This window comes from Hoplias malabaricus, chromosome 13, assembly GCF_029633855.1.
Source record: "Hoplias malabaricus isolate fHopMal1 chromosome 13, fHopMal1.hap1, whole genome shotgun sequence".
In the NCBI taxonomy this organism is placed as follows: Eukaryota; Metazoa; Chordata; class Actinopteri; order Characiformes; family Erythrinidae; genus Hoplias; species Hoplias malabaricus.
In genome coordinates, this window is record NC_089812.1 from 16,849,908 (window position 1) to 16,858,503 (window position 8,596).

At 40.2% G+C, this 8,596-nt stretch overlaps 1 protein-coding gene across 2 annotated transcripts in view; it reads left to right on the top strand.

Moving 5' to 3' along the window:
* coro7 (coronin 7) overlaps positions 1-8,596 on the top strand; it is a 99,687-nt gene that overhangs the window by 51,252 nt on the left and 39,839 nt on the right. The gene's annotated exons all lie outside the window — the stretch shown is intronic.

The following is an 8,596-nucleotide window of genomic DNA, read 5'->3' on the forward strand; positions in this document are numbered from 1 at the left end:
TTCTCCAGAATCATCTACATTCCCTTTTTCATGTAGCCAATAAACAGTAATTAGTGTTCATTGTTGAGTGTGTACTTATTTTACACACTTTTTATGTGTAAATGCATGTTTGAATGCATGCTGCTCTAAAAATGTTTACAATGACAGTCCTTCCACACGTTCACTCAGCCTTGAATATGTGCTGCCCCTTTCCTTTCTCTCACTCTGTGGTGGGTTTGCTGCTCCAAAAAGAGCCACATTGTCCTGCTGCCGTAACACAGCACAGGTGTTCCTCACAAACCAGACGGAGCGTGAGGTTTAGACAGGCTGGATCAGCAACATTCCTGCACACACTCGCACAACCTTCAACAGCACCATTCAGCACCTTCAGGCTTTTCTACAGATACGTCCCATAGGGTTAAAGAGGACAGGAGGAACACAAAGAAACAAATTGCACAAACCAAGGAGGCATTGTCTCCAGGTGCAGTTCCAAAGCGGGACGTGGCATGTGGGTTTGAGTTAAGAGTCACATAAAAGCACAGTGTTTTCACTAAAACACAATGTTACATAAATTCCGTATCTTCACCTTGAGTGTTTACTCTGCGTGTCTCAGCCTGTTATTATCTGATGTCTTTATCATCCGTAAATCTTGGCTCACAGTATCTTACTCAATCAAGATACAGCTGTTCTTCCTTTGGCTTTGTGTTTGATTTTATCTCACTGTGTGTGTGTGTGTGTGTGTGTGTGTGGTAGTTTTGCTTTACTGTTGTACTCAGTGTGTCTGTAATGTTTTAAACCTCCTCTTAATCGTGACTGATTCACACAGAGTTGGACCTGCTGCTGCGTCCTCTGTGTCTCTTTTTTACTGTTGTTCAGAAAAAATGTAAAACACATTGTTCTCTTGACGCCACAAAGTGTGTGAAATCCTGAACTTGAGAAGTTCCACTCTGAGCAGTTTCAGCACATGGGAGGGTTTTATATGTCTGTGTTATATCAGTGTTTTTCTTTCTGCTTCTGCTTTTATTTCAGGTATTTGTTCTTACCTATTGTATAGTCCATTATAACATGGTTGCAATGCATTTCTTTAAATACTTCTCGCAATAAATGTTTTTCTGTCTGTATGAGAGGGTGGAGGGTATGAAAGACCCACACAGGGCAGAAAAATGTAGGAAGGTCCTCTTTGAGATATTTAGAGATGGGCAGACAGCGGGGGGCTCCAGTTCAGAACAAATATTTGGCGAGTGGGAGTCTGACTGTGTCTGTGGTGGGTTTACTTTGCCCAAGCAGTCATTAGTGCAGCAGGATGCCCGAGCCTGGTTCCTGTGGTGCTGGGTGAAGAATGTGGGCACCATCTCACAGAACAAGGACTGGAGGCCGTTGTGTGTGTGTGTGTGTGTGTGTAGTTTCCTTTGACCTCCACTGCTGCTGTGTGTTGGTTCCTAAAACTGTGTGGTCTTCTGTAGTGCACAGTGATTCACGGTCATAGAGCAGTACACGGAGCACATATGCATAAACAGGACTCCAGCAGAGAAAGAGCCTCACACTGTGTTTTTGTTTTTTAAAAATGACTGTTCAGTTTTACAATTGAGGTTTTGCATGAGGTAATACCACGTTCTGCTTCACAGTGCTGCGCTCCACGGCCTGAAGTCTTTTCATTGTGAAGTTACGTCTCACTGGTGTTTTGAGGCTGTTGAGTTTTGTGGCCCATTCAACATTTAACACAGAGTTGGTGCCTCAATCTCACATCCTTTCTCTTGAGTGTGGTGCTGAGGATGTTTGTAAGTGTTTCTGTTTAAATTAAAGTTGCTAAAAAGCATTACTGTTTGGAGCAATGCTCCAACGACAAAGGATGACAAAGAGCTTTCAAACACTGCTCTAAACTTCAGAGCCACTGCTAATATATTTTGTAATAATTTTTCAACAAGTTCTCTGGCTAATGAGTGTTCATTTCGATTATGTAATCCTGTACCAATTATTAGGTTTAAAATACTTTGTAGGAATCTCTAAATAAAAATGGGATGCCCAGGATGATCTACAGCTGTAAATGTTTTATAGATTTTGAAGAATGTTGTTTGACAGTTGTAGCAAAAAGTTATGAAGAAATAAAAATCTAGAATTCATTATATTTATAGAGTGGAGAACAAAAAACAAAGCTGATCACTTAACAAAACTGGAAGTAGACAATGATAATTATCTTTAGTGTTACAGAAATTCTTGTTCATCCATTTGTGAATTCTTGACTAAATGGAAATGCATTTTGGTGCATAGTTCATTTATAGCAACATAAATGTTCATGTGGTTAATTATTTAAAAATGTTGCTAGGTTTGGCCGTCTTTCAAAGTTCAGGCTTCACTTCACCTCTTTCCCACTCACTCCAGGGTAAATATATCTCACTCGAGCCCAGATTTCAGGCAGTTCTGCCCCTGCATAACCCTCACCTCCTCAGAGAGAAAGAGAGAGCGAGAGCGAGAGTGAGCGTGAGAGAGAGAATTGGTGAGAGATAATAATGCTTTTTCTTCCAACTGCCAAGCATACTCTCTCTCTCTCTCTCTCTCTCTCTCACACACACACACACACACCATCCATTTTAAAACCACCTTTTGGAGTCAGCCCTGATAAAACAGAGATCTCCCCGTGTCAGCGAGGAAGGCGGGCGCTCTGCTGTTGACCTTTCTGTGGTTCTGTTTAAATTACATTTCTTCAGAGGTAAAAAATGTGGTAGTGGTGGAGCAGTGGCTGATGGATTTAGAAGCTGTTGCGGGTTCGGGGCTGGACGGCACCGGGCCTCTGAGCGCCGCAGGCCATGCGGAGATGAGGGGTAGTCCTGGTATAGCTGTCGTTAGGGCTGATGCACACAGCTCCCCTGTGGGGCAGGCTGGCCACAGTGCTGGACGAAGGGAGGACGGACGAAGTCGTGCCCGTGATTCTGTGGAGGCGTCCTGATTCGCCAAGCCGCTTCTGATGGCCTTATTACAGGGCAGAGGACAGAGGAAAACTGAACACAGGGCCGGCAGAGCTGCTCTTTTTTTTCTCTTAATAAAGCATAGTTTTTCTCTCCTTTATTATATACCATTATTATATTCACATTCACTGACAGTGCACTTCCCCATTCCCCAACACAGCATCCTGAATAGTGTAGACAGTGAAACGTGTTCTGCTTAAACAGGAGATATATTCAGATCTGTTGCACATTATGATAGAAGCCTGTAGGACACATTAATTAATTCCTGTTTTTAGATTTTATCACGTGTTGCTCTAATGTTGTGTCTTCGCTTCATTGTTAAACCCCCTCAACCTCAAACTGCACCAGTTTTGTTCGCCGCAAACCCAGTTTCTGACATTTCTTCAAGTGATGGAGAGAAAAACTGTGTTTGTGACAAGGGTGTGAGGAATTTAGTGGAATTGAGTGGAGTTTTGACAGAGGCGTGTGATGAATTAGGACCCCAGGGAACTGTGTTTAAAAGGGTATAATTTTCCTCTTTAATCAAACCAAATTATGCCTATAAATAACTCACAGAAACCTATTACAATATATGTTTAAGAATTCACACTTTATAATACATCTTTTCTAATGATATATATAAACCAATGTTCAGTGATCTTTTCATGGCAGAGAAGGTTGTAATAAAACAAGGAAAACTTGGACTTTTCCACCTCCAGTTTATAAAACCACACTTTTTTTATCCGTTAAATTATGTAGATTTTTTTTTTTCAGATGCAAAATCAGATGAATTTCATGTTAATAGTCAAATTTATAGTTTGCTGTAATGTTTGTTGTAAAGATAATTTAACAAAACTGAAAACCTGAAATCAATATGTGCACATACAAAAACCTGTTTTAGCCCTCAGCCTGCAGCTCTCCACAGTGATTTGATTTAATTTTCTTGACAGCAGCTCATTAAGGGTTAAATGTTTCCTGTGCTGCTGCCGTTCGGTCTCTCATCTCGTGGCTGTATCTCCTCAGCGGCCAGTTCTTTCCTGTAATCACAGAGAATCAGGGACGGGATGTGTGTGTGTGTGTGTGTGTGTGTGTGTGTGTGTGTGTGTGTGTGTGGTGGGGGGGGGGGGGGGGCTCAAATCGACACTTTGGTGTTCATACTACAGGAATAATTGGTTCATCTCTTGAATGGGTTTGTGTGACTACAGTGTGTCCTCGGGAAAGAAAATGCATTTGTGTGTGTGTGTGTGTGTGTGTGTGTGTGTGTGTGAGAGAGAGAGAGAGAGAGAGAGAGAGAGACAGGCACTGGAAGCACTGCTCAGTCTTCAATCAGAGTTCTTTTCACTGAGAGCTGCTCACACTCTCGGTCTGTTTAAGTCTGAGAGTAAAAATGATGTTGCTTTGTGTACAAGGGGTGTTTAATAAGTTCTCTGTGTAGGTATGAAATCAAATATATGGCGTATTATATTCTTAATTTTCTGTGTAACCTCCCTTAATTATGATACATTTCTTAAAACTCATGATTACCTACATCCCTAAAAAGATACATTGTTAAAACATATCTGTGTTATTTTACTGAAGAATTAAGCGCTAGTTTGTGTTGGACCTGACTGTTTTGCTCAAATTAGAATATGTCGTGATTAAATCATTTATTTAAATATGTTCTATAGATTAAACGTTAATGTGCAGAGTAAATGTGTACATTTAGTAAATGGTGGGAAACACAGTTCTAGAGTAGAAAAGCGCTGTTCTCCATATTTGACTGCAGTCATTTTGGAGGTCGCCCCCCTCAGGCCTGGAGCTGATATATTCATTTCTGTGCATGTCTCTCTCTCTCTCTCTCTCTCTCTCTCTCTCTCTCTCTCTCTCTCTCTCTCTCTCTCTCTCACACACACACACACACACACACACACACACACACATTTTCTGTTTCCACACAGTCTCTCTGCCATCTCTGCATTCCGAACCCAGCTTTGATGACTTTCACCCTGCCTGCTGTAGTGTGTGTGTGTGTGTGTGCGGGTGTGTGTGAATAAGTGTGTGTGTGTAGATGTGTGTGTATATACAGATTTTACTCTGGCAGTGCAGCGCAGTCGATTGTTGTCTTCCACATTTGCACAATCTGATTTGTGGATTTAGTTGTTAATGTGAAGAAAGCGTTAGTGTAAACCATAAAACTGTGATGGAGTACCAACACATTCAACAGTGTGTGTTGTTTACATCTCTCCCTATGAGATCATATTCATCTCATCTTTCCTGCAGCTGATTTTTATCCAGGCTATGCAGTCCATTTCACTCTGACTTCAGGAAGTTCAGGGGTCTATAAACCGAGCACAGCCTCTAACTCATACCGCATTAATAAACCCTCACTTTCACAACCACAAGTCCTGACTGTAGTGTTCAGACACACACACACACACACACACACATAGGTGAGAGATATTGAAATAGTGTGTGTGTGTGTTTGTGTGTGTGTGTGTGTTGGAAGCCCAAATACTGGTGTGAATCTTTCATAGAAGCCAAGAATCATAAAACATTCAAAGGAGGACTAACCTTCCTCAGACCCTCAGGGTTTGTGCTGGTGATAATGGTCTAGTTTCCCCTCAGGGGATTAGGAACATTAAATGAATTATTTTGTTTAGAAATTAACACAGTGATGTAGTCCATCACTCTAGAATTTTACCTCCTCAGATTTGCTTCTTTACTTCGGAACTGGAGCTGAAAGGTGCTAAAAATGCTGGGAGGAGAAAGAAAGTGTAAACACTTTCAGAACATCATCAGTGCCCTTAGAAAATCACAGTTTGTGATTCTCATCCTCCTGAGTTTGTGTCAGAGTGTGGATTATGAATAGGGGCTTCGGCCTTAGCTGCATTCCTAAAGACACACACACACACCTCCATCTCCACTGGCTCCAAAAATAATGGTCTTTTTTTTCTTCAACTGCTCCACCACCACAAAATCTACCTCTCTGTTTCCAGGATGTGGTTGTGGGTGGGGGCGGGGTGGGGGTTGCGAGAGCGGTGGGTGTTGAGCAGGAATAATATCGATCACTTGCCGGAGGAAACTTTAGCGGCAGCTACAGCCTGTCACGTTCTTAAAAATCTCTCCAGGCCAATTCAGCAGTGAAGAGACCCACAGCCACTTTGTTTCTGCAGATCCTCGGATTAATATGACCTTCTTTACATTTACTGAGTCTAGGTCTCACACATTTTTATCTTGGGGTCTTTACTGCGATGTGCACATTTTCTTTAACCGATGGAGAAGCTTTAGCAAATTCTCTTACAGCTAATGAAACACTGGTAGAATATTAAACTCGGTGCTAGATAGGAAACGTTTGCACGTGAATAGATGTTTGTTATTAAAGAGTTTAGGGTCTTTTGTAAAGACTTTTTAAAATTACATTTGACCGATGCTTCAAATCGATGCTTGGAGATATATTAGTTCTGTTCTAGTCTTGTTCTAGTCTGGTATATTTGGAGATACAGTCAGTGATCTCTAAAGATCATCACTGTCCAGTGACAAAACACATATAACATCCATGTTTGTGGGAGTTTAGTTTACTGCATCATTTGAATACAGCAACATCATGAATGGACCAATAGAAACGCTCTAAAATTACTCGTAATAAAATCTTTTTACATTGACCTCCATTAAAAGTTAAAAGGTTATTCCCTTCTCCTGTATAGATACATATTTTTATTTAGACAGAAGATGATATTGTCACATCCTGGCACCTTCTTGTTTATTTTCTCCTTCTATGTGGCTCTTTCTGTCTATCATTGTTCCTATCTCCGCCCTCGTTTCTCTCTAGGTCCACCTTTGTCCCGTCTCTGTTCAGCCTTCTTTACCTTCGTTATCTGTGTCAGGTGTTTCGTGTTAAGTTCGTTTATTTAAGCCCTCTTCCCTCACTTCCTGTTATCGGTCATTTCGTTTTGTTGTTGTTAGGTTTTGTTGTTATTGTCATTGGTATTGTTTGTTTCCTATCCCAGTCGTGCCGTTATTATAGTGTTTGTTTTGTTATCTCTTTATTAAAACTGTCTGTGTTATAGCGAGTGTGTCCGCCTCCCGTAATTCCACTCTTCACACCCCCGTGACAGATATAATTGTATGTATGTACTCTAGTGAATCTATTTCTATTTTATAAAGGTTTATGTTCTAGTGTCAGTGGATACATTTGGATTATACAAAATCTAGAATTGGCCCACAACACATGCAGTAAGTAATTTAAATATGTTACAAAGTTCAAACAGATACTAGGCGATAGAAATCTGATTGGACAGTGACAGATCTCGGCAGCCCCCCCTCAGATGTCTTAGAAAAGAGAAAGAAGAATAAAAATGAGCCAAAAAATATTTACTCAGCAGTAATTTTCTGAGGAATGTTGGGAAGATAATTTGTAAAAGCAGCGTGGTGTGTTACAATGAGCTCTTTGAGTGGAACAGCTCCAGCTCTTGGTTTGGACCCAAGCCACAGGACCAGGTCTCTCCAGTCTGGAGAATAAAGGGGGCTTTTTACTGGAGGTTATACAGGAGAGGAACACACACACACACACACACACCAGCTCTGCTACCTGCCATGACACACACACACACACCCATATGCACACATACACACACAGAGCCGCCAGTTTTGCAGGGCATGTTTAGTTTTCCAGTGATTGACATGGTCACAAATAGTGTATTTAACCTTTAAACACTTAGTCCTTACTACTGTTGTTTTGTCTGAAGTTTAAATGTAATTACAGTCACATGACTAATTACAGGGTTATTTACTCAGTTCTATTTTCTTACTGTTTTAGATCTGTGAATGTAACAGTCTTATTCAGCTGTATGGGTTATGATTGGTTATGATAAGTTAGGGTTGGTTATTATCACATACGATGGGTTATGATTAGTTATAAGGGGTTATAATTGGTTATGCTTGGTTATGAGGAGGTATGACCAGTTATGATCAGTTATGAGGGGTTATGATCGGTTACGATTGGTTGTGAGGGGTTATGATCAGTTATGATCAATTATTATTGGCTATGATCGGTAGTGATCAGTTATGAGGGGTTAAGGTCTGTTGTGAGGGGTTGTAAGTGGTTGATGAATGGGGTTAATGTAGAGTTTGTAGGATATTTTTCTTTAGTATTTTTATTATTGGAGGAAGCATTTACTGCACTGATCTTCCCACACTAGTAACAACCTGTCAGTGGGGGAGACCTGAATAATTGGGAGGAAATGGCTCTAACTGAGAAAACTTAGTACAAATAAAATATATTATGTGTACAAATAAATCTAAAAGTATTTCTGAGTAATCTATAATTGTAATTAAAAATTCACACATTCTCTGGCTCTATGTGATTTTATGTGTTTAGTATTAAATATGACAATTAACTTTTTAACAAAAATAACCTAAAAATGAAGTACATTCACAATCCCTAACTAAGAATTTCCCTTTAACTTTAAATATTCTAAACAAAAATCACATGTATTTTTGAATACAATTTTATCCCCATGCCCAGAAGAAATCCATCACATGCTTTTGCTTTCTCCTGATGGAGCTCATAAATGCAGCAACCAATAAATTCTTCACTCGCCATTTACACACTACTTAATGTTTAGGTTATTTTGTATTGAATAAAATGATGATTGTGATTTTTATTATGACACCAGAGTTACCATAAAATGACAAAA